At 49.7% G+C, this 25,116-nt stretch overlaps 2 long non-coding RNA genes across 2 annotated transcripts; one reads left to right on the forward strand and one right to left on the reverse strand.

The window, feature by feature from the left end:
• Positions 1–5,899: 5,899 nt before the first annotated feature.
• Positions 5,900–6,618, forward strand: LOC112269444. Its single transcript, XR_002961291.1, has 2 exons — positions 5,900–6,016; positions 6,142–6,618. It is a non-coding gene; the product is annotated as an uncharacterized LOC112269444 (long non-coding RNA).
• A 2,205-nt stretch (positions 6,619–8,823) lies between these two features.
• LOC112269443 lies at positions 8,824–9,669 on the reverse strand. The gene is made up of 2 exons (XR_002961290.1): positions 9,314–9,669; positions 8,824–9,234 (listed from the first exon to the last, which is right to left on the reverse strand). It is a non-coding gene; the product is annotated as an uncharacterized LOC112269443 (long non-coding RNA).
• Between the last annotated feature and the right edge of the window lie 15,447 nt (positions 9,670–25,116).

A 25,116-nucleotide genomic window follows, 5' to 3' on the forward strand; every position in this document is an offset into this window, starting at 1 on the left:
CATTCCCCCTATGTTAGCAGCTATGAGTCTCTTGCTATGTTCTTGTGGACCTTGGGTGGTTGTGAATCAAATAGAAGAACACAAAACCGTTTCAAACATTCACCAGATACTATCCACCGCAAATTTTTCATGAGGTATTACATTGTGTGGTCGGCATGTCAGCTCACTACATAAAGCCAAAGGATCCAAATTTTCGCAATGTGCATCCTAGGATTAGAAATGATAGAAGGGCCTACCCACATCTAAAAAATTGCATTGGTGCAATAGATGGGACTCATATTAGGGCAGTGATACCTGTGGACCAGCAAGTGAGATATATTGGAAGAACAGGCGCAGTTACTCAGAATGTGATGGCAATATGTGACTTCGATATGCATTTCACTTATGCTTCAATTGGACAGCCTGGTGCTATGCACGACACAAGTGTGCTATATCATGCAATTGACAAGGACAGGGCCACGTTTCCGCATCCTCCAAAGGGTTAGCATTTCTACTTATTGTTAATAAAATGTAATCTTATCTTAGGCATGCCCTTATGACTAAACTGAAATATTCTTTTTTGTTTTTATTTAGGGAAGTACTACCTAGTAGATGCAGGCTATCCTAACAGATTGGGCTATCTTGCACCATACAAAGGAGGAAGGTACCATGTTCCTGACTTCCATAGAGGTGTAGCTCCAAATACTCCTAAGGAGAAATTCAATAGGATCCACTCGTCCAAGCGCAATTGCATTGAGAGAGCCTTTGGAGTATTGAAGAACAAATGGCAAATTCTTCTCAAGATGCCGAAGTACTCCGTTGATACCCAAAAGATGATTGTTGCTGCGAGTATGACATTGCACAATTATGTTCGTGCCCTAATAGACAAGATATCCATTTTGAGCGCTGCGATAGGGATCCAGATTATATTCCAGAAATTCCGGAACGATATAAGAGCTATGCTGTTCCTCCAGGTGCTTCGGATTCATCAACTCCGGAGGCAAACTGTGATGACATGGATGCGATCAGGGATTAGCTTGCTACCGCCATTGCTGTTGGTCGGTGTGACTGATGTTTTTTGTCGTTTGAAACATGCCAGTAAACTGTGATGCTTTTGTCATTTGGAACATGTGAGTACAGGCACGAAGAACTGAACCATCAGCAGCTTCTCTTTGTTAGATAAAGAATATATGTATATGTTAATGAGTTATCCTTTCTCTGACTTCTCTTTGTTACATACTGTAATCAGGAGCTTGCTTACTGTACTACTAGTAAACAAGTCATGGTTAATCATCTTGCCGGCCTTTGCAAAGTCAGTAAGGCATCAGTCGCTACTCTCTAGTCATCATGCCAGTGTACGCTGGATGATATTTGTTGGTCTAGCACCAGTTGTTTATGTTTTGAACGGCAGGTACTCTGATATAGTATATGTGCCGGCAGAGACAGTCAAGCACTGGCAAAGTATGTCGCGTTTGGTTAGGTCATCAAAATGGTTTTGAATAGCGGAGTTCCTTTGTTTACACAAGTATCTGGTCATTGCAATGGTTTTTCTATTTCTGATGAGATCACTGTCAACTGTCATGCTAGGTTGTGACTAGGTCTGTACCTTAACGTTCTCACAATTGGATGGTCAATCTTTCTCTCCTGATCGATAGATTTGTCAGCTGATCGATCAATTGAAACACCCGACTGGCCTAATGGGCTCAATTTCTCTCCCGATCTGGCCGGCCTGCAATGTTCCACCTTCATCCAGCGAGCAGGCCAAATAGAGCTAGGTGGGTTATGGGCTTCCAGCCCAGTTGAAACGAGAAGCTGTCCCGAACACCTCTCGCTCTCGATCAGAAGCAGGAGCACGAAATAGAAGCGGGATCGATGGATTTCTGAGAAGCGGGGGGCGTTCCTGAACACGCCCTAAGATCTGCGAGTCAAATGTTCCATATTCCATTCCAGGTATCTGCTACCTACCTCCTGCCTAATTCTACCTTCTATGTCTAGAAGCATCATATATGCATTGCTAATTCCTACTACGCCAGAACCTAATTAAGCACTGATCATCCTTGAAATTGGCAGTACATTCTCATGAATGCAATCACTCATCATGCTCAAATTGCATGTGTTCAAATGTTGGCTCTAAATCTGAATATATGTCAACAAAAAAAAAGTGTCACAATCTTTCTAGAAAAAACAGAGTTGCATAAAGATTATCAAAGAGAAAAAAAAACTATCTTATGATATGAAAAAGCTCTGCATCTGCAGTTATTGCACCATCAAAATCAACAAAGCATAGTCTTACAAGACACGATTCCGTTCCAGCATCCACAAACTTAGCACTAAGCTACCTAGTACTCCATAAAATCAAAGGAAAATATTCACTAATTGCAAACAAATTGGGAGAAAGTTCAATAAAAAAATCCATGACATGGAGACTACTGAGTCATCTATGATATATACAGAATTCAGAGAATGGTATCTTAGAAGCAAAATCCCACGTAGAGCAATCGAAAACATGAGCTTCAAATATCTCCAAGGGCTTTCTATCGTAGTCTGAGCAACACACCCAGCTTGCTTATGTGTGCAATTATGTACTACTAGCAGGTGTGCCCGCGCGTTACTACGGGTCAACAAAATCATAAACTATTTATTTTTATTTTCTGTGTAGGCAACTCATGGCGCCGTCAAGGTCGGCATGCGGGTGTGGTGGCGTCGGTTGTAAGACGGAGTAGGAGAAATCGTGAAAAAAATTGGAAGAAAAGAAAATAACGGGCAGTGGATATTGGTTGTAATTTTAACGAGGTTAAGCTACGACGGCGACCGTGCCATCACCACCAACTCCAATTTCATATATTGGTATAGATGTAATATTGTTGTCATCTCTGAGTCGAAAAAAATGGTTACTGTAATTATCCTTCACTGGACCTCAATAAGCTCGTAAGCTAGTAAAATAAGAGCAATTTACTATAGCTCATCGTTCACATTGTCTGCGGCTGCCACTGCATTGACATAAAAAAATTTGCGTCTCCTACTTAATTTATCCATCATCAATAACATCAGCAGGCAGGAGACTCTGCGTCTGCCCGCCGTCACAACTCTATTAAACTCTAAAGTACTATCTCTCTAACTTGGTGTCATCCATCGTCGGGTGAGGATGCAGATGTTCCTTGTTGAATTGAAGGACTACTCCTGCGCCACCATGGTCCGGCATCCTGTATGTCGGTACGTGCAACAGGGTGCTCTTCCTCGACACACGCAGTAATAGGAGGTGGAGGCCACATGCCATGGAGGACAAACGACATTGACCGGTCCATCTCTTCCAGGACGACCTGCAATGTATATCAAATTGTCAGTCTAGTTCTGTCACTTGCCACATAACCCATAACATATAACTGTGTCAGTCTAGTATTCTGTCACTTGCCACATAACCCATAACATGATTTCAGAAAACAAACAAAGCTATCAGTAATAGCATGGCCACAATGTCTTAGTATTCTACTTTTTCATAAAATAGTAAAATTGCACTATATATCCTTGGACGACTGTTCTGCAAGAAATTTTGTTTTACAAGGGATGAAACCTAAAATCAATAAGCTCAAGGATTTTGGTTTCTGTTGTACGGTGGGAGATGAGAATGAGATCAAGCAGAGCTGAGCTAGGAAGTGCTTGTGACGAGGAGACAGAGTGCTGGTTGCCCAGCCAAAGCATGATCCAGATAGACCTCTCATGATGCAATTGCAGGTGAGCTGCATCTCGGCTAGCGATCCCTCGGCGGCCTCAGGTGAGCCGCAGCCAAGCCTTCCACCACATCAAGAGAACTAGCCGGAGACTCGCGCTTCGCCGCGAGGTCGTGTCACAAAGATATGACAATTTTATTGAAATAAGAGCCGTTATTTAACTGAAGGTTTGGTATTTTTGTGTACTTGTTGGGTAATTATTGGTAGCGGAAAGATGTCAGCGGCTGCTTGATCTCATTCCTGGTAATGATTATTAAGTATGATGTAATTTGTATTTAAGCTGACATTTATTTTCGAATTAGTATTTTCTGTCTCGACTCTTTTATTATTATTATTATTTCCACTTATTTTGTAGATATGATTGCCGCTTGTTCTCAGTAGGAGTGATTTCGTTGGTTCATTGTCATATCGTGCATGCGGTGCTGGGTGCGTGTTTGTAAAGTATCCATTACTCTTTGGCCCAGATTGCCTTTATCACTTTTTACTTAGTTGATTTTGTGTTGACGTCTATGAGGCAAAAAAATTCGTTCCTTCGTTTGCTACGCTTCCCTGCCTGATCGATGAGTAGGTGAGTGTTTGTTTACGTGTCGGTTCAATTGATGTCTTACTTGCAACGTGTCAGTTCGGTTTGTGCATGCGTTGTCGTAGCTGTAGAGACACGCGTCGTTACTCCTATGTTACTTGCTTGGGTATATATGGGGTGCCCGCCGAGCTATGTTACTATATTCTCGCGAATTATCGATCCTACGGAACTTACAGTAGGAGTGATTGCTGGACTCTTCCTTCTGTCTAAACCGATCGCTCGCTGTTTTAGGCTTTCTATAGACCCCGATCCTCGTGGTAATAGCCAGTATATATGTATAATGCATATTTGACCATTAGTCTTAGTAGTAAATTGTACATTTTCCTGTTTTATGTAATCATTAATTTATTAGCATAATTTTGTTTTCACGCAGCTGCACCTGTGGTGACGGTTTCTGGTAGGCCTATCCTGGCCGAAGCTGCGAGGAGACTTGGTGCTCCTGCACCGGTGTACCTCACGGATCATGCCGATGGGGAGTACACTTGTAGCATCCAGTTGGCTCTGCCAATGCGTTGTCATGCTGATTGCACTCGGATTGCTCACGCTGTACGTGGCGTTGCTCCTTCTGCTGTCGCGGCAGAAGAAAAAGCGGCTGAGTGCATTATATTTGCACTTCGTAGGAGATTCGGAGTGCAGTTTGATGATGTTAACTGGGCTCGTTTCAACCGGTGCCATCGTAGGTTTAACATGGCGCGTACTTGACTGAGGACCATGATTGAAAGGCACAACGAGTTGTCTCAAAGGGCTCGGCTCATGGAGAGGGGTTGGGAGAAGTGTTCAGCTGATATTAAGGCCGCTCATGAGGTGTGTTTTGACATTTCTTCGAATGGTAGTGATGCGCTTGACGTGTCTGAAGAGCCCAATCCTCTTGGTGACACTCTCTTTGGTGTGCACTCGCTTGGCACATGGACACAGGAGCGCTTCGATGAAGGCATGGCTGCTATCACTGCAGCCAGGGGCACCGGTGTGGCACAGTGAATCTGAGTCGCAGTTGGAACTACCATAGGTAGTTTGCCAGTTGTGCGATCTTGTTTTATTATCGAGGTGTGTCTTTCTGTGTGTGCTAGGTGCTTGTATCACTGCGTATTAGTTCTGTGTTGTTGTTAGCATGTCACTGGTGCTGTGTCCATCAATTTTGTTTTTTCTTCTGACCTCTGGTAGAACATGCTGTTTGTTCTCCTGGGCAGCGGTGGCGTGGTTATCAGTTGCATGTGTCTGGCCTGTCATAAATTAGCTAAGTGGTTGTGGTCGGTTTATGTAAGAATGTGATCAATAGACTCTGCGGCTTGCTCTGGTGCTCATTCACCCGTGTAGTTACTTTGATCCTGTAACTATAAGTGCATGCATCCTTTGGTCACATAATGGAGTAAAAGAAACGAAAAGATCGGGTCAAAATCACTAAAGGTGAGATGGTAAGAGTCCGAGAAGTCATAAAGTAAACAGTGACGTATGTTTCCGGAGAGTCCTTTACACGTTTCAATCTGCTGTACATAGCACTTGCAGAGGTCGACACGTTACCACGATGTCATCTCATTTGAGGGGTACACGAGTTATCCTTTGTAGTATAAATAGACGGATGCTGCAACCGGTTTCTCATCGTAATTCTCTTGTTGGGATTTCTGAGTTCCTGCCTTATTCTGGCTTCCAGTGACACTATCGCTTTGCACCGTGAGTCGCTGTCCATCGGTTGCAATACGCGGGGATGCTCGACGGATTCATACCTCATGTTCGTCGTCCTCGTCTGGCGATTCCTTTCGAGTTGTATCTGATTCTTCGGATGCTTTCTCCGTGTCGTCGTCACTTGGAAGTTCGTTGCTTCATTCATGTGAGTTTTCATCTTCTGAGCTGCAGATCTCTTTCGGCGATGCCGGGCGACCTCTGAACTTAGCCCCTGCGAGACCAAGAGTTCTGCAGTGTGATTGCTGTGAGGCCAATATCTGCGGCAGTAATGTTGCGCTTCGTGTCCGCCGGGCCATTGACGTTGCGGAAGAAGATCTCAGGCATACTAAGCGTGCTATTTCGGCTGCAAAGAAGGAAGAAAGCGATGCGATTCGCCGCGCTCTAGAAGCGGGTGCCGTGGCTAGTGAAGTCGAGCAGGCGACAGCTGAGGTGATTGATGACGTCGTTACCAGGGTTTTGATAGCGACAACGCACACAGAAAAGATTATCCGGGAAGCAAAAGTTGCGGAGCAACGTATGTTTAGCCGCAGCAACACAACTGGGCATATCTGAGGACGTTATTATACTCTCGTCGGACGATGACATGTGACTTGTCTACATTTATGTTCAAATCGTTGTTTGAACTCTTTGTAATCTATAGTTCGATCCTTCAGGTGCTACTATGTTGTAAATCTTCTTTTTTCGAATATCATAAATGTTCTTGTGAATTTAGCTTATGTGAATTTCTATCCAATGAGGTTTCATATAATTTATATATATCGCTGATGTGTTCGTATCTATATATATGGTATAGCGAATTGGCTATTCGATTTGTTTGCATCTTAGGGAATTTTTCTTTTGAACTGTGAGTAAATACGTTATGTGAAATTCCGAATGATTCATATTTTGTTGATTATTTTCGTAAAATACGTGGTGGCATCTTTTTTAGGTTGACCCGTGACGTCGAGGACGATCTGTTCTTACTTTGAGGGCAAAGATATCGTAATGGTTGACACGACGAAGTTGTGCGAATAAATTCTACGTAGTTTTAGCCAGGTTGTTATTATTGATAGAGGAGTCACCCATTTCTCTTGTAAATCAGGGGGTAGGACATGGTACACGAAGGAAGTTGCGCATTGTTTTTTTTACGTACTTATCTAAGTTACATTGGATCTTTCCTTGATGTTTGTTCAGAAAACTCTCTTCTTATTTTGGACCTTTTTTCGTATCTAAAGGTCAGTTTTGCCACTGAACTGACTGATTAATATATTTGGCACATACAACCAAAATTACTATTTAAAGCCCAAACATAAGTGAGTTGAAAAGAAATCACAGAACTGTCTCACTTCCATAAGAAGGGTTACAGAAGAGAAGAACAACGGGCCTTTTAGACCAGGTAGCAGGCATCGATAAACTGTGCAATTTTTTTTGCAAAATGTGCTATCCAAAAAGGTTGCCGCGGAACGAGTGGCCCGACAAGCCAAGACATACGCTCTAGTAGATGGGGATCTCTACCGGAAGTGTCCTAACGGAGTTATGCTCCTCTGCTTGCCCCAGGAGGAAGAGCGCACGCTGCTGGAGGATATCCATTGAGGCACATGTTCGCATCATGTGGCCTCCAGGGCGCTAGGAAAGCATTCCGGCACGGCTTCTGCTGGCCAACAGCCTTAGCCGATGCCGAGCAACTAGTCAAGACCTGTGAAGCATGCCAGTTCCACGCCAAGAAGAGCAACCAGCCAGCGCAAGCCCTGCAAGTCATCCCGTCCTCGTGGCCGTTCGCGGTCCGTGGGCGGGACATCGTCGGGAAGTTGCCGAGAGCTGTTGGCGGCTATGAGTACCTCCTTGTGGCCATCGACAAGTTCTCGAAGTGGATCGAGGTGGAGCCTGTCCGAGCTATGACAGCACAGGTGGCCATCAAGTTTTTCAAGGGCAATGTGTGCCGGTTTGGTGTGTCTAACGGCATCATCACCGATAATGGCACACAATTCACTAGTGCGGTGCTCCAAGCTTACTGCGAGGACATGGGCACTAAAATCCACTTTGCTCCTGTCGCTCATCTGAGGAGCAACGGGCAAGTGGAGCGCGCCAACGCAGAGGTACTGCGGGGGCTCAAGATGAGAACATTTGACAAGCTCAAAGGCCACGGGAAACTCTGGGTTGAAGAACTCCAGCCCGTGCTATGGTTGATACGTACCACACCAAGTCGGGCGATGGGCTAAACTCCGTTTGCCCTCGTCTACGAGGAAGAAGCTATGCAGCCCTCGAGCTCAAGCATGGGTCACCTCGGCTACGCGCGTACGACGACAAGAGCCAACACGCGTAGAGGATTTACGACCTTACCTTCATCGAGGAGATTCGATGCTGGGCTGTTGTGCGAGCTACAGGCTACCAGCAGGAGCTCCGTTGTTATCACGACAGGAGAGTCCGTCCCCAGGGGCTCGAGGTTGGAATCATCTCAAACGGATCAAAGGTGCAGTAGCTAAGGACAGACGAAGATGGCTTGGCAGGAACTGACAGAATACAGTAGGCACCTTCAAATGAATATCTTCCGGTGAAGATGGATCTAATCGATAGAGACCTAATTATATGAAATGTAGAGGGTAACGATATCTTCAAAACGCCACTGGATTCATCTAATTTGGAGCTTTGGTTCACAATATAAAGGTTCTGGAAGATACCTAATCAATACAAAGGTGCTGGGAATACACTATTCCAGAGAGGATGCTCTAGGGAAGATGAAAGTGGCAAAAAGTGATGTAAGGTGTAGATACAGATCTGGTGTATGATCTACAGGTGATTGGAATCCTAAGGGATCTACAGAATAGTCTATATAAATTTCGAAAGGTGGCTAATCCAAATGGAACATGCTGTGAATAGCAAATTCCAACAAACATCCATGATTGAAGATAATACGAACGGGGTATACAAAGTGACGTGAGGTGTAGAGATTGATATGGTCTATATAACTCAGAAAGAATCGACTAAAATGGTCTACGCGTTGGACATATACAAGCTCTGGGAGATAGCTAGTCAATACAGCTGCTGCTGAAAGTTTCTCACTGAGGATAGGAGTTCGCCGGAGTTGAGGGACACGGCGTGGGAGTGGTCGACTGGTCGGAGGAGACGATGATGTCATGGAGGAAATCCGGGAGGTCACATTGAAGTTCAGGGAGTCGGTTCTGGCCTTCGGGGCGTCGCGAAACGGCGGCAACGGCGGAGCTCCGGCCGTGGTTCCGGCATGGCGTCGGGGAAAACGCGGCCAACGGGATCCATGGATCGCACAACCTTGTCAAATAGACATAGGGGAATTACAAGAGTCTCCAGGTACAAGGAATCAAGGAACGGAGCTTCGGAGCAAGCTCACCTTCAACAATGAAGGCGACGGACGGCGGAGGAAGACGGCCATGGCACGGGATGTACAGAGCTTTAGAGACAAAACTTTCAACAGGAGAATGAGGTCGGATGGCCAGGGACACAGTATGACGCGGTAGGGGTCTCCTTTTATAGTCCGAGGAGGGAGATCGACGGGTGGATGCCGACGGACGGCATTCAGGGCGCATCGGTTTCACGGGGCAATAAAGGATCAAAACTCATGATGCATTCACTGAATCGGTTAGTGGACGGATGGGGATTAATTTCCTGGTCTTAATTTGAAGAAAAACGCTCGGGATCTAGAAGCTCGAAGGGAGATCAACTGGCGGCAGTGGCGTTCTGTTCCTGGGCGTCTTGTGCTCGTGCTAGGGGAGGAAGACGAAGCGAAAGGCTCGTTGGGCTGGGGCGTTCAGGTGGAGTTGGGCCAGGAGGAAAAAGTTCGGCCCAAAAGGAGAAGGACAAGAAAGATAGAGAAGAGAGGGTGGGCTGCGGCCAGGGGGAACATGGGCTGGGAAGGACCAACCGAAATAGAGAGTAGAAGGGGAGGAGGTCATGGGCTTCGGCCCAAGGGTAGGTTTAGGTTTTTCTAACCTTTTCCTAATTACAAAAATAATAGGAATTCAAATATAGCTTTTTGAACATATCATATGAACTCCGGACAATTCAAGATAATGTTAGTAAATCAAAATATCCAATGTGGTTTTAATCAAAATAGTTCTATCCAAAATAATGTTTATAAATATCTTTTGAAATTTCAATAAACACCAAATGAAACTCCAATAAATATTTCTATTGTCCAATGAGCTTTTAAATTGATTTCAAACACGAACTAAACACAAGTGCACGGCTAGAGATGTTTTCCCAACTTTATTATTGGGAAAGTCATATTATTTCCTCTCTTTATCATTTGAATAATTGTTGGAAAGCATTTCTAATATAAATATCCCAACCATGTTGCATAATTTGGATAGTCATATTAATCCACTATTTTCTTGAATATTCAAACATGATGTGGAAAATTTAAATAAGTCCTAAAAATTCAAAATCCTTCAGAATTTCACAACCAAAATATCTCCAAAGCCAATATTTTAATTAAAATGATTATTTTATTTAACATTCCAAAATTAGAAAATTTTGGGATGTTACAAACTATCCCCCTTAAAAGGAATCTCGTCCCCGAGATTCGACGAGGCTAGAGAAGAATGTTCACTCGTCTCTCAATCGATTTCCTTATTATTTGTGTGTCTCAATAGGGTTGGATGGGTTTCTTGTTCACGGGGCAGCTACGAGTGTAGTGGCTTCTTGCTTTGCTTGAGACTCTAACAGACAACTCCGTATATAAACTTCTTGATAACCTTTTCCTTGGTTTGGCCATTTGTGGCGATATGTCAATTGTTCCAATACATGTCTCGGATTTTGTTCTCTATGGTGGAGGAGAGAATCTTCGAGATATCATCCATGACATCTGCAGGCTGGCCTGGTGGCTACTATTGTACAGAAACGATGTGTAAGGTCTGACTAGTCAATTGGATCCAAACCTGAAGTGCAAACTTTCTGATAATATCTTCGAGTGCCCAATTCATCATTCCGTTATGGCCATCGGTCCTTGGGTGAATGGAAATACTGAACTGAAGTCGAGTGCCGAGAGCTTCATACAATTGTTTGCAAACTTGATTGTGAACTAGGTTCCATCATTCGATACTATCTTCTTTGGCACTCCATGAAGACAAATAATTTTGCTCATCTCCAATTTATCTGACTGACCGCTAGTGTATGTTGTCTTAACTGTAATGAAATCGATGACTTGCTGATCTTCGTTCTCGAGGTACAGAAACACGTCCTTCAATCCAAATGGTTCCATGTTCATCGCGGAGAAGTCCAAAGCTCTTCCTTTTGCCATATTACATGTAATTCTTTGAAAATCTTCATGTATCCTTGTTATATGCTTCCATGACTTCATCCAATAGGGTCGACTTTACTTCCATGATGGCTAGGGATCCTTTGGTACTACTCCCAAACTTGAGTTCATGAAATTCTGCTTCATATTATTCAGTCCAATTAAACTTTTTTTTTCTTTTTCTTCAGGGGTCTTGCAATCTCAGATAATTCTTGATGAACCTTAGAGGATCTATCCTGACACCTCGTGTCTTGCACAAATAATTTCCTTAATCCAAAACTCTGCAGATCCTTCAGAATTTCACAACCAAAATATCTCCAAAGCCAATATTTTAATTAAAATGATTATTTTATTTAATATTCCAAAATTAGAAAATTTTGGGATGTTACAGTTGCACGACGAAAGTAACTTATTTTCTTCCTGCAAACGCTTTGCTTCAGCCTGCAGATGTCCTATTCGAAAGTGCATGGAAGCATGGAAGTATCGCAGGCTCTTTAAGAACTCGTAGTTTACATCGTCAATGACAATATGAGCCCTGCTTGTGAAAATATCAATGATCTTCTCACCGAGGTTCTCTTCAGCAAGAAGGCGTGTTAACGCAAGATCACTGACTATTTTTTCTATCCTAACAGGGATGCTAGGACCCACTGGAGGGACTTGCACCTTTATCCAGGACTTCACCATCTCACCCTCCTAGTTAAACCCCCCTCCGACTACGGACAACTCCAAATATTCTATTAGTTTCTTAGCGATCATGATCCTTGAGACACGAAAGACATGTATATGTCCAAAGACGTACAATGGGAACACATACATGCATGACAAATCAAACTAAAGTGATTTAACCAAAATATTAACTAAGTCATTGTTTATAAACATATAAAGCACATATTCCATTCGTAGAAATTAAATCGTCGCTTAACAAACACAAAAATCAGACTTTGCATGCACAAAATCTAGTGCCCTAGGCGATCTCATGCCCGAGAAGTCATAGGAAAGCAAACATCATGTTGTTATCAAAAGAAAAATAGATCTGATGGTATATTAAACGAATGAACAAAGATGCAACACACAAATTCCTCTGACAATGAAAAAACGTTTTCGCTGTACTAAGGAAAAGAAGATTTTGTAACAGTGTTTTCAGGACACCTGTCATCGCAAAGAAAAAAAAATCGAATTTCATCGGTATATAAAACCCTAACAGCAAAGAAACCGCCTCAGTAATTCACAAATCTTTCATATATGTAGTAATTTTAGGCATGCACATCGCTTTAGTGAATAAATCCGAAACAATGATTAGTTAAAATCAAGATTTGTTAAAGCAAAAATCCAGATCTAAACTATCTGAACCCACTTGCAAATCCAAACGATTGGAAATATTGCATCCAAACAAGACTACTTAGCAAATATTCTTAGATTTACAAGTACTCGTTAACACCTCGCCTATTACATAACAACAGATAAAGGGGGAGAGCCGGGGAAAGTACCTTAGCAGTTGAATGCGTCCCTCCTATCTCCAACATCAACGCTGCGAACTTGTCGCCATCGATAGTGCGATAGTACCGCAGCATGGTAGCCATATGCTGAGAAGGTCTGGGTATAGTCTCCGTCGTTGGAGATGGCGCAGGCATCGGTGCTGGTGCGCTCACGCCTAGATGCAACTCTGAAGCCGCTGGCGCTAGATCTTCTGTTTTCCCAACTCGATTTTGTAGATGCGAAGCGATAGTCGATTAAGGTACCATGGACTGCACAACAGACTTAGGCTCAACGATGTGAGTTTCCATTGCACTATCGTCCATCTGTTCATCCATGGATACCTAGTTTGAACTAACTCCGGTAGCCATTGTTGGAAAGCTCACTGAGCTAACTGAATAGTAGAGATTGTTTAAGAGATTTGGATGGCTAGAGAGTGCGGAAGAATCAACGCGGTATTTATACAACGGAACTTCCAGTAGGACAGCCTAATTGGGCTACGAATGCAACAATTCTGCGACCCACAACGAATGATCCATATAATCTGTTTAACGGCCCATTGGATCATTGAGTTTTACATGGCGAAGCTCATACATACCGTTCACACTCTTAAATTTATCATTTTATGATTATTATTATTGGAAAATGAAGTTCGCAAATAATCGAAAAAATTACAAAGAACATAAAAGCGTCTTCTTGTTCATCCATACAGAACATGTAAGCCAGAATGTACGCAGGCCAGCCCGTTTTTAAAACGAAAGCTTATACATTGTACACGGCATGTTGATCCGTGGGCTGGCCCACTTAAAATACGTATAAGAAGGCCAACAAAATACCAGGATACCAAAATAACCGATAAAGCCTGTCGTCGCACGGGGCTCAGACACCGGGGATGCTTGGGCACCCCCTTTGAGGTTCGGCAGCGGGCGACGGGGATCGCCCCGGCGGTCGCCGGCGAGGCCAATGCGAAGCGTAAGAGCACATTGTACATGAGATCGTTTACCCAGGTTCGGGCCACCCTGAGGTGTAAAACCCTACGTCCTGCTTCTGAGTTTGTTATTAGCCGGTGAACTCGGATTTACAGGTTGTCGGGGAGAGTCCCCTGGGTGCTCTCTTTTTGGCTAAGTACTACTTGCTATCTTTGGCCTGTGCTAGCGTGAATCTGAATGAACTGAACCTTTTGACCGTTGGCGTGGGTCCATCTTTTATACTGAAGGGGAAGCCACAGGTGCCACGGTGCATGGGTGACAAATGCGAGCAGAGAGTTAGGGTAGCTCCCCCTCGGCGTGCTAGCTTGCATGTAGACTAGGTAGCCCTACAACTAGGGGTCTAGGCGCCTGAAATTTACCCCAGGCGGGTCACTGTAGGCTGAAAGGACGGGGGAATCCCCTTTTGGTCGGAGCATTTAATGCTGGCATGTACTTCACTCCTCGTCCTGACGAATCATGTGCGTAATGGACACTTGTAATGGACACTTGCGCCCGGGAACACCCTCCCGGCAAGCAAACTTCCCGGGAAGCCCCCAGGCGGGATTTCTCCTGCTGCCCTTCTAGGCAACCCCCGCAGCTCAGCTAGCTCTGCCGGGCAGCTTGTGCGGAGCTGCCCGGGGTGCGATCCTTCCCGGGGGCAAGCGAGGTGGCCCATGCGTCATGTAGCGGTGGTACCCCGGGTGCCACTGGTGCGACAGTTGCCCCCGGGTGTGGGCCGGCAACGCCTGTTCCCGAGTAGAACCTTCCCTGGTCGGTTGCCGGGCTACGCCCTTAACCGACGCGTGGGTCCCGAGCCACTTCGGGGCCCTGCTTATGCACGGCTTCAGGGGCTCTGCTGTTACATGCAGAGTAGTGGGCGCGAGATTTCCGCCTTAACCTCCCCACTAAACACGGGTAGTTAAGGCTACTCCTTGCGTTATCCCCTCTTAGGGCGTAATTATCCCAGCGCACCCGCAGGGTTCGGACGGGACCGTTGCTCGGCGCCGGGGCGCTATAAGACCCCATCGCTGCGCTAGGGAGCAAACACTTAGCCCCCCAGCTTTTCCCCTTCGTCTCCAATCTTCCTCGCACCCTTGCCTCCGGCCAGCTTTCACCCACACCTCTCATGGCGCCCCCCGCTCTGAAGAAAGGGAAAGGCTCCAAGAGGACTGCAACCGGCAGGAGCGAGACGGCTTCTCCGAAGCCTGTCTCGGATAAGGACCAAAAGAGGAGGGAGCTGAGGGCCTCGTGCGCCTTCTTCCGGCCCAGCTACAACGGCGAGGCGCTGGACAAAATCCGGCACGCCGTCGCCTCGTGCTTCAACGAGTACGGGGAGACCCTCATTTTCCCCGCCGGCGCCGACCACCAGGAAAAGGACTTCCGGGTGTTCGCGCGCTTCATCCTTGCCGGGTTGGTGCCTCCGGACTCCCTGTTCCTCCATGCGCTCATGGAGGCATACCAGCTCCGGGTGGCGCAGCTCCACCCCACCTCCCTCTTTATTCTTGCCGACTTTCAATTCCTCTGCGAGGCGTTCGTCGGAGTAATGCCGTCAGTGGCGTTATTCCGGCACTACTTCTACCCCCGCATCGAGCAAGCGGGGGTGATGTCATCGGGGGTGGTGTTCCGCGCCCGCGACCGGATGAAATCAGAGTTCATCGTCCGGTCGGAGAAGAAGATAGAGAAGGAGTGGCGGGCGGACTGGTGCTGGGTCCGCGTGAAGGAACCCGAAGAGTTCATCTCCACGCCCACCGAGCTGCCGGTGTCCAATGACACCTGGCGGAACCGCTACCACCGCGACGCCGAGCTCCTCCCCATTGTCACGAAGATCAAGGCTCTTCGGCTAGCAGGGCTCACCGATCTCGACGTGGCGCGCGCCTACATCAGCCGGTGCATCGCGCCGCTACAGCTTCGCTCCCGCCCCGCATGGATGTACACGGGGTCCGGGGACAAGACATGCCTCCAGCACGGGGGCGTGGACCCGGAGGCCATCCAAGCGCGGGTGAAGGGGATCACCGGCGAGGACGTCCCCGTCACGGAGCTGCCACTAGGGGTCTTCTCCCTCCACGCCAGCGTTCCGGGGCTGCACGATATCATCGCCGCCTACCCGCCCTGCAACGAGTGGGGGCTAATGGTCGACTCCACTGCTCGGACCCCGCGTTCCCCTCCGCCTGCACCCCGCAGGAAGCGGGTGCCCGAGGAGAGCGGGGGAGAGTCGGAGGTCAGCTGGCCCGACGTCCCATCCTCCGACGAAGAGGCGAGCCAGGTCGCCGGGACCCAGGTGGTCATCCCCGTGGCGGACGAGGAGGAGGAGGAGGATGATGACATGCCTGTGGCGACGGCCCCCTCCGCAGTGGCCGCTAGCGCCGCGGCGGCCTCTGCGATGCCCAGGGTTGCAGCAATCCCCCGGGCGCCCACGGCCCCGCCAAAGCGGGGGCTCTTCCGGGCTTCGAGTTCAAGCTCAACCCCCTGAAGGACGGCACCCTGTCGGGAGCCGGCAAGAGGGGGAGAGCCGACTCGCCACCTGCCGCGCCGAGCAAGAGGATGCGCGTCTGAACCGGCTGCACACCGACCCAGCCGTCACAGGGGCCGGCGGCACCACCATTGCGCCCACTGCCAACCCAATTCCAGTAGAGGAGGAGCCGGCAGCAGGTACCGATCCCCTCCCTCATCCCATGGCATATGTTAATCCCATCCGCTTACCTGCAACTGTGCCGCTTTCTAAACTCGCAGGCGAAATCCAGCCCGCGGCAGGCGGCCCGGCGACAGCGGCCAGTCCGGGAGGGGAGGAAGCTCTTCCCGCAAGTTCGGCGGCCCCACAAGGTATTCACTCAAAGCCCCCTTGTGTTTATCGCTGGGCGACCCACCTTATTTCTGAATTCTAACTTCATTCTTTGTCGCAGTCCCGACCGTGCTCACAACGGGAGCGGGCGCGGTGGTGGTTGACCTCGGCTCTGACGCCGAGGACGCAGGGACGAGGGAGGAGCTGGAAGGGGCTCCTGCGCCCAGCTCCCCCGCGGCGGACGCAACGGTGGCGGCGCCCGTCGTTGCTACCGGGGCGAAGCTCGGCAGCGCGCCCCGGGCCGTCCAGGCCGGGGACGCGGATCCCGCGGTCACCCCGCAGGAGGTGCCGCCTGCCGGGGAAACGGCAACTCCGCCATCCCCGCACCGATGCTCCTATTAAAACTAACGACATTGAGTAAACATATCAATGCTCCTAACCCAAGATTAAACCATTCGTTTTATTTAGAAATTTGAATGAGTGAGACCTTACTTAGTTTCCATATCCAACTGCTCATAATCCGTCCATAACCGGGGACACGGCTAAGTACTTAGTTTTGACACTGTCGAGAGGTTGTACACATTCCCCACAAGAAACCGACGGGTTAATCCCTTGCTGTCCTTAGGGTAGAGTAGCAACGGCGTCGATTACGAGATTTTCAGAAGTAATTTCCTAGACCACGGGAGAATCACGCTCCACCTACACTGCTACACCATTACAATTCTTTGGGTCTAGGTTCATACAACATACTCTATTCTCGCCAGATCCCATATAATATGTGGTTGTACTGGAAGCAATTAAATAGGAACCCAATTCAGCCTCTGGTTACCCCGGGTCGCGTTCCACATTTGCGACGCAGGCGCTCACCGAACCCTCGGGAGAGACGACCATGGACGCTCCCGAATCCACGGAGAGACGACTCAGCGGGCCCCATAGAAATGGACCTGACGTCGCGTACAACCATAATACTCAAAGCTGCCCACCCAGGATGGTTCATTAGTAGTTGCTTTTAGCCATACTTCAAAAATAACATTTACATCAACAATATTTCTAGAATGAAAGTGGTTCCCTCCCACGCATATTTACATAGCACAGCTAAGCATAACTACTAACGATGGATATTGGTGGGGATATGACGGCAAGGAAAATCTATTCTACTAGGACAATATAGCTAGCATAAATACGATAATTTAATCCTAATGCAATTCTACAAACAATACTAATGCATAAAGGATTAAAACAAGTGCGATAATAGGTGATTCATGATCAAGATGAACTTGCCTTGTCCAAAGTTGTTGCTGTTCTCACACTCTTCGCAAGGACAGAGTTCGCACTCTGAACAATCTAACAATCAAACATATAGCAAAATAAACTACCATACAAGACATACAAGCAATCAAATAAAATATGCCATGATGCCATGCACATGATGTACTCCTAAATTTGGTTTCTGTCACAAATAACTCGTTTCGTGATTTAATCCATGTGATGAATTTTTAGGATCATGTTCATGCTGTAGAAAAAAAGAAAACATTAAACAAATCCAATTTAATCCATTTTAAGCTAGATAAATCTTACTTTTGTGATACATCCATTTTTCTTATACCAAACAATTTTTCTCCTGATTCCACTGTATATAGGCTGCATCAAAGAAATTTTAAGAGTGGATAAATCATCCAAAATTAGTTTTAAATCAATTTTTAAGTGATAACGTTCATAGTTAAGCATTCTGTCACTTGGTCCTATTTCAGTTGCTCAAACTGAAAACTAATTGTGCCAAAATATTCTACATGCCATGAGGATTCCAAAAAGGTGCAGTTCATCAAATTTGGCCAAACGGTTCAAAAGTTATGAATGTTTGAAGTTCCGGGTGTTTTTCTGCAATTTTACCATTTATTTCGTCCGGGAACAATTTTACATTTTATTTACATGACACGTGTCGTCACATGATTTGTCCGTACCGGTTCGGGGACCAAAGAAAAGATGGTCGTCCGATCTCACTTAAAACGTGATGAACGGGTGAGATCGAAGGATACCCCTTTGATTAAGTAGTTCTAATTTCGGGCTCACCTCCGGCTTGGCTAGGGTTCCGGCGAGGTGGTCCGGCGGCGGCGGCGGCACGGGCGGTGGCGTCGGGGCGTCGCGGGCGGTCTCTGGGAGTCGGGGAAGACGGCGGCGAGGGCGGCGCGGCGAGGCAAAGACCGTGACGGGATCAGCGTGCTCCGAAGACGACGAGGTCAATGCCTATTTCCTCGGGGACGCGGCGGCGGCGGCGGCGAGCTCGGGCGGGTAGCTCCCAAGGGCTATGGTGCACCAAACAACAAACAGTTCGTGTCAAAATTTGCGCAAGGACGAGAGGAAGAAGAAGAGCATGGTCATTTGGACCGAGGCTCACCATGGAGTCGACGGCGAGCGAAGAAAACTGGCGGCCGAGGCAAACTCCGGCGAGAAATTGCTCGACGTGGACGCGGGTGGAGTGAGGGGGGTGCGGGGGAAAAGAGAGAGGAGGAGGGGCTCTTTATAGTGACACGAGAGGGGTGGTGTAATGTCGCGCCCTAAATCCCGAATTGAAGACGAAAGTAAAGGCTGCGCTCGCTAGATTCGCGGCCGGAGGAAGAAGAAGACTGACAGGGGGGGGCCCACCCGTCAGCGGCCGTGGGCTGCGGGCGACGGCGGGCGGGGCTCGCCGGGCCGGCTCGCGGGTGCGCGCGCGGGATTGAGATTTGGCCGGGCCGGTCCGTTTCCCTTTTTTTTTGTTCTTTTCTTTTCTCCTTTTCTTTTTCTGTTTTTCCTTTATAAGTTTTGATTTTGAACTCCAAATGGACTCAAATAAATTCCAGAAAATTTGTAAAATCATAGCCTTTAATGCCATAGCATCTGGCTTGATTTCTTCCAAAAGTAAATTATTAAAAATAGTTTTGCTTATATAATTGCCTCTAGTGCAATAATATTTAAAAAGAAAATAGTTTTTTTCAACTCCAAAATAAATTCCAAAAATTATGGGGTAGCTCATCTTATTGCATTAAACCCCTTTCTATTGTTTTAAAAATTCCAAAAGATGCAAGGTAAAAATTTAAAAGGGTAAAAGGCTTAATAAAAGGTTTTAAAATTTAAATCTTTGGTTTAAAGGTGCTCAAAGTGCATAAATGGTATGATGCTCATGAGTGCAAATGGATGATGCAAAGTTTGGAAAAATTGGGATGTTACAGCCACTTGCATGAAAAAAAAAACAAGCAATCATGTAGGAGGTGCTCCCAGGGCGACTGAGTCGGTGTCAGGTCCATCCTCGGCATCGGGGTTTCTCCGGCAACCTCCTCGTCAGTGGCTTCGGCTTCATCGACCTTGCCCTGCATCCGCGCCACCATCTCGTCCACAACGCCCTGCACTGCTTCCCTGTGGGTCTTGGCCTCTTCCTCGTCCGCCCAGGCGTCGAAGACCGACTCGAACGGGAAGTCGGGGTGAGCGGAGCGGACCCGGGTGAGAATTTGCCCATTGATCTGCTCGGCTGCAAGGCCGGCTTGCCGGTCCCCGAAGGCCGTAACGCAGTTCTGCAGGCCGCTCAGTCGGCCGACGAAGTCTACGAAGAAGGAGGTGAAGCTGCCCATGTTCGCCCTGTCGAAGGAAGCCACCGGGATGTCGAACCCCTGCAGCGCCTCCACCGCTGAGTCCGCCAGCTTCTTCAGCCAGGCCACCTCCCCTGTCCTGCGGGCCTGCAGCTCGGTGCATGCACCGCGAGCCTCCTAGGCCTACAGCTTGTGTTCACGGCACTCGGACTTCAGCCTGCCGATCTCGGACGCCTTCTTGGTGTTGTCGTCGTCGACTAGCCAAGTTCCTGTCGTGCCATGTCGAACTCACCCTGAAGGAACGAGCTGGCATCTTGGGCGGCCTTGAGCTGCCCCACTGTTGGGGAACGCGGTAGGCTACGCTAGCACAAAATAAAAATTCTACCGATTCCGCCCGGATCAATGCTGTAGATAATGGATCACGAGATTACCACTGGACGCGCAGAACCGTAGCGGAAGTAGAGTCGATGATGCGTGTCGATGCCGAGTAGTCGTTCGGCCTGCTCCTCCTCGCCGATCCCACGAGCAGTTCGTCCAAGCGCCGTAGGTGCAGCGCCTCCGAGGTATCCACACGTATAGGGAGGAACTCCGTGCGGCGGACTGCTAGATCCGATCACAAGGTTTTGGGCGTGGAGGTGTGACGGCCGAGTATAACTCGCGTCTGGACTGGTGTAACCCTAGCCGGGTTGGTCTTCTCCACTTATATAGACGTCCCTTGTGGGCTCAACACTTGAGACCCGTTAGGAGTCTAAGCCCGATACGAGTTGGATCCGATCCAACTCGGTCCCCACCCCTTAAGCGTGTGACCCTTCAGGTTCGCGGTCAGTCGGACACGACTACGAGCTCGGACTGCGGGCCCGAGTAACACCTTACTCGTCCACTGGGACCGACTCAAGTAGATAGTTGGTAGCGGCGCCTAGCAGCACGTGCCAACTCCTGAGTGACCACAAGGTATATTGACGAACCATACAATGTGTCATATGCAACATTCCTTTTGCCTCACGATATGTGTGTCGAGCTCAAGGCGAGTGCTTGTCATCCTTGTGGATAGCTCGACTCTCTTCTCATTCCTGTGATACAGATTCCCGAATGGGTTAACACTTAACCCAAGTCGCATGGCCATGCTTTCCGAATCTAATCACTCGAGAGGGCCCAGAGATATCTCTCCGAATAGGAGGGGCAAATCCCATCTTGATCAATCAGGACTCGCAGTATGCTTCTCAGCAAACCCAAAAGCTACCTTTATAACCACCCAGTTACGGAGTAGCGTTTGGCAACCCCTAAGTAGGCCGATTCACATCCCAAGCTCATGCGATGACCTCAGGTCTAGAACTGGCATATACATCATACTTGAGACTAACAAATGACAATCATCTCGTTGTGTCTCAGTGCGGGTCTGTCCGACTCAACAATCTCATTGTCGAGTCCATGCTATCAGTCGGCAACACCTTGCCCTAGGACTTGTGAAACATAGTCATTATACTGATTCACATTGCTAGTCTAGGTTATGTGTCTGCATAACCTCAATGACCAGGGACCATTAGAACAACATCATAGAATACATAGTCTCACAAAGAAATCACGTATTTATTGATACATATCAGTGATGATGTTCAAGGACAATAACAATAATTCATGAATACATAGGAAATAACATCATCACATGATTGCCTCTAGGGCATATCTCCAACACCCACAAGCTCGCGCTCTCGGGAGCGAGCCTGGTCCTGCAGCTCCTTCTCCCGGCACGCTGAGGCTTCGGCTGCTGTTGCAGCCGCCGTCTCCAACTCTCCGACCTCGTCGCGGAGGCGCTGGATCTCCAGTGAGTAGTTGGACAGTAAATCCGTCTTCTCCCAGAGACGCCCCTGGAACGAGTCCAGAGCCGCCCCTGGAACGAGTCCAGAGCCGCCTCGTGCTCCTCCTTGCTCTTGGCGTGTGTGGCCTTCACCAGCTCGAGCTCCCGCTGGAGCTCTTGCTGGAGATCCCACAGCTGCTGGAGGACTTCAGCCTCCGGCACCCCTTGCAAAGCAGGCATTGCCCCGGCTTGCCGCGCCTGCTGGAGCTCCTCTCGGAGCCGCTGCAGCTCGGTGCGCTGCTCCTCCGTCTTCCGTCGTGCTGCACCCAGTTCCGCTACCATGCAGGCGTGGTGCTGCTACGCGTTGTTGAAGAAATCGACGAACATCCGCCGCTGCTGCTGGATGTTGTCGATCACTTGGTGTCCCTGCTGGAACACGCTGGGGTCGAAAGTAATCCGACCCCATGTCCGCCCGGCGAGCTCCCCTGCTCCCGGGCTGAAGGCGGCTCCAGCGGAGGAGGAGGACCCCGCCGCAACCGTCTGTGATCCCGAGGGCGCGTCGGGATTTGATGACACCCCCCCGGCCTGGCCAAGCCCTGCTGCTCCTTGCCCGTCCAAAGGGGTGGGCTGGGGGCTCGGGGGCTTCTCCAGAGCACTACCGCCTGCTTCGTGTCACCTGCCACAGATGGCGCCCCCTGCGTGGCATTGCCTACGGCAGCAGTCACAACCCTGGCAGGCACCGTGGCCGATTGTTGAAGGGCTCCGACGGAGGCAATCTCCGCTGGAGCATCATCGTCGACCTCGCCGGTGAGGTCGATTACCCGCACCTCGGTGGGCGCGGGAGCAGCCGGAACATCCCCGGCAACTGCACGAAAAGCACCTACATCAAGTATGGGAGATGGCGCGGATGGGTAAAAGAAATGTTGAAACTCGCACGTACCTGCCGCCGGGCCGGTGCCCTGCGAACTCGAATCGGGGACCCTCGAGTCCCCAGCGGCAGATGCCGCCGTCACAATAGCCGCGTCAGCGGCATCTCTGTCGCCACCGCCCAATGCCAGGCGGGGCTTCTTGGTCGGGGCTGCCGGCGACGTGCTGGTCTGCCCCCTCTTCCTCGAAGAACTGGAAAACGCAAAAACAAGTTAGTCAGGCATGCAAGAAATTCACGAAATCGAAAGTGTTCTGGACAACGTTGAGCTCACCCCGCCGTTTGAGCTTGAGCACCCTGTACGCCAGGATGCTCCTCGCCGCCGGGCCGCTCCGTGCGGGTAGGACTGGCGGAGCCGCCAGGGTAGTCGGGGTGGCTGTGGCAGCCGCATCGATGCCGCCAGAGGCCCAAGCCTCCACGTCGCCATGAGGCTCCTGAGGCTGCGGGCTGGCCTCCTGCTTGCTCGCCCACTCCGCCCAGGGGACGTCGTCTTCCTTGTCGTCCTTCTCTGGCGCAACCCCGTTGGCTGCCGGGGGAGCGTCGTTGTCATCTTCATCGCCGTCGTCCAGCGAGGAGTCATCGGAGTTCGAGTCCTCTAGCCTGGCTGAGGCCTGGCCTTGGCACCCCTTCCTTGAGTCGGCAGCCGGCTCCTGGCCCCTGCGGGGCCTGGGCTGCGGGGGGGGGGGGGGGGGGGGGAGGGTTGCGCCGAGGGGTCCTCCACGATCCCCCACTCGTCACATAGTGGGAGAACCTGGGCTCCCGGGTTCGGGATCCCGGCGTGGAGCGGGTGCGCTCCAAGCTGGGCAGCCGGTAGGCTTCATCCTCGCTGGTGATGCCCTTCACCCAGAATTGCACTTCCTCCAGGAGGAGGTCTGTGCGCTGCAGCCGGGTCCGGTCGCGGGACTCGGTGTTCATCCACGCCAGATGTGAGCGCCGCTGCAGAGGAGCCACGCTCCTCCCGATGAAGGGGCGCGCCACATCCGTGTCCGTGAGCCCAGCCTCACGGAGCGCCTTGATCTTGGCACAGATTGGGGCCAGCTCCTCATCCTTTTGGTCGCGGAGCGTCCAGTCGTCAGAGCCCTTCGGGAGCCCGAGGGGCTCCTCGTGGAACTCCTGGAGCTCGTCGGTGCGCACCTAGCACACCAGTCGCGGCGCCACTCATGCTCAATCTTCTTCTTCCCCAGCTGGATGAACCCCGACTTGATCCTGTCGCGGAACCGGAACACCACTCCCAAGGCTAGGGGAGCCTTCTTCTCCACCCTCAGGTAGTAGTAGTGGCGAAATAGAGCCACCGATGGCATCACCCCCACGAACGCTTCACAAAGGTGTTGGAAGACAGCCAATGTGAAGAACGACGTGGGGTGAAGTTGCGCCATGATGAGCCCGTAGGTCTCCATGATGGCTCAAAGGAAAAAAGAGTGCGGCGGCACGAACCCGGCAAGGATGAATCTCCCGAAGATCCGGAAGTACTGCGGGTCGCGCTCCGCGCCAACGGGGAGAATCCGTGTGGGCCCGTACTCGTTGTGCTTGGTGACAAGCGCCAAGACCAGCTTGTCTACCCCCTCGCCATTGTACCTAGGTGGGAAGAAGGCGAACTTAGTCCGCATTTCCTAATCCTTCCGGGCTCAATCTGACAGCTCCTTCTTGCTGACCTTCTCGCGCTTTTCCCCTTCGCTGGTGCTCCCCTTGGGACGGTTCTGGCCCTTGCAAGACATCGGCGGAGGTGGGGAGGTGATTTGGTTGGAGTTGGGGCGCAGAGAGCTTGGGAGGAGGCAATGGCAGGAGCAAGAGGCAATGGGGAGTGACCGCCGCCAGCCTTGGGTATTTATCGGGGTTGGCGGGCTGCAACGGACACCCCCACGATCGGCAGTAAAGTGCCCTAAAGAATCAGAGGTTAAGAGGGGGGTGCGCGACGTGGCCTTAACTCTCTGGTGATTAAGGGGGATAAGGTACGAAATCGTGCGCCCGACCGTTTCGCTCGGAGGAGTGGAACTGTAAATGCGGCCCGCAAGGCCGGGTGCCAGGGTACTCCCCTTGGGACCCACGTGTCGGATAGGGCGTAGCCCAGCAAGCGACCGAGGATAGCACTTGCTGGGAGCTTCAAGGTTGTCGGCCCATGCCCGGGGGCTACTGTCGTACCAGTGGCCCACGGGGTCCCACTGATACGGGACGCGTGGGTCGCCAGTGACGAAACCCCGTCAGGAAGGCCTTCCGGGAAACAATGAGTCCGGGAAGCCTGCCTCAAGGAGACGGTCCTTGGTGAATGTGAAGCTAAGGGCCAGGATATAAGAAGCCCCCAGGAACCCGGTCCTGGGAAGCGGAAGAAACGCCTCCCGGCAACTAGCCGGGTGCGCTAGCCGGGAAGGGGCACCCCAGCAACCCACACTCGGGCATG

The sequence above is a fragment of the Brachypodium distachyon genome, chromosome 5, assembly GCF_000005505.3.
Source record: "Brachypodium distachyon strain Bd21 chromosome 5, Brachypodium_distachyon_v3.0, whole genome shotgun sequence".
In the NCBI taxonomy this organism is placed as follows: Eukaryota; Viridiplantae; Streptophyta; class Magnoliopsida; order Poales; family Poaceae; genus Brachypodium; species Brachypodium distachyon.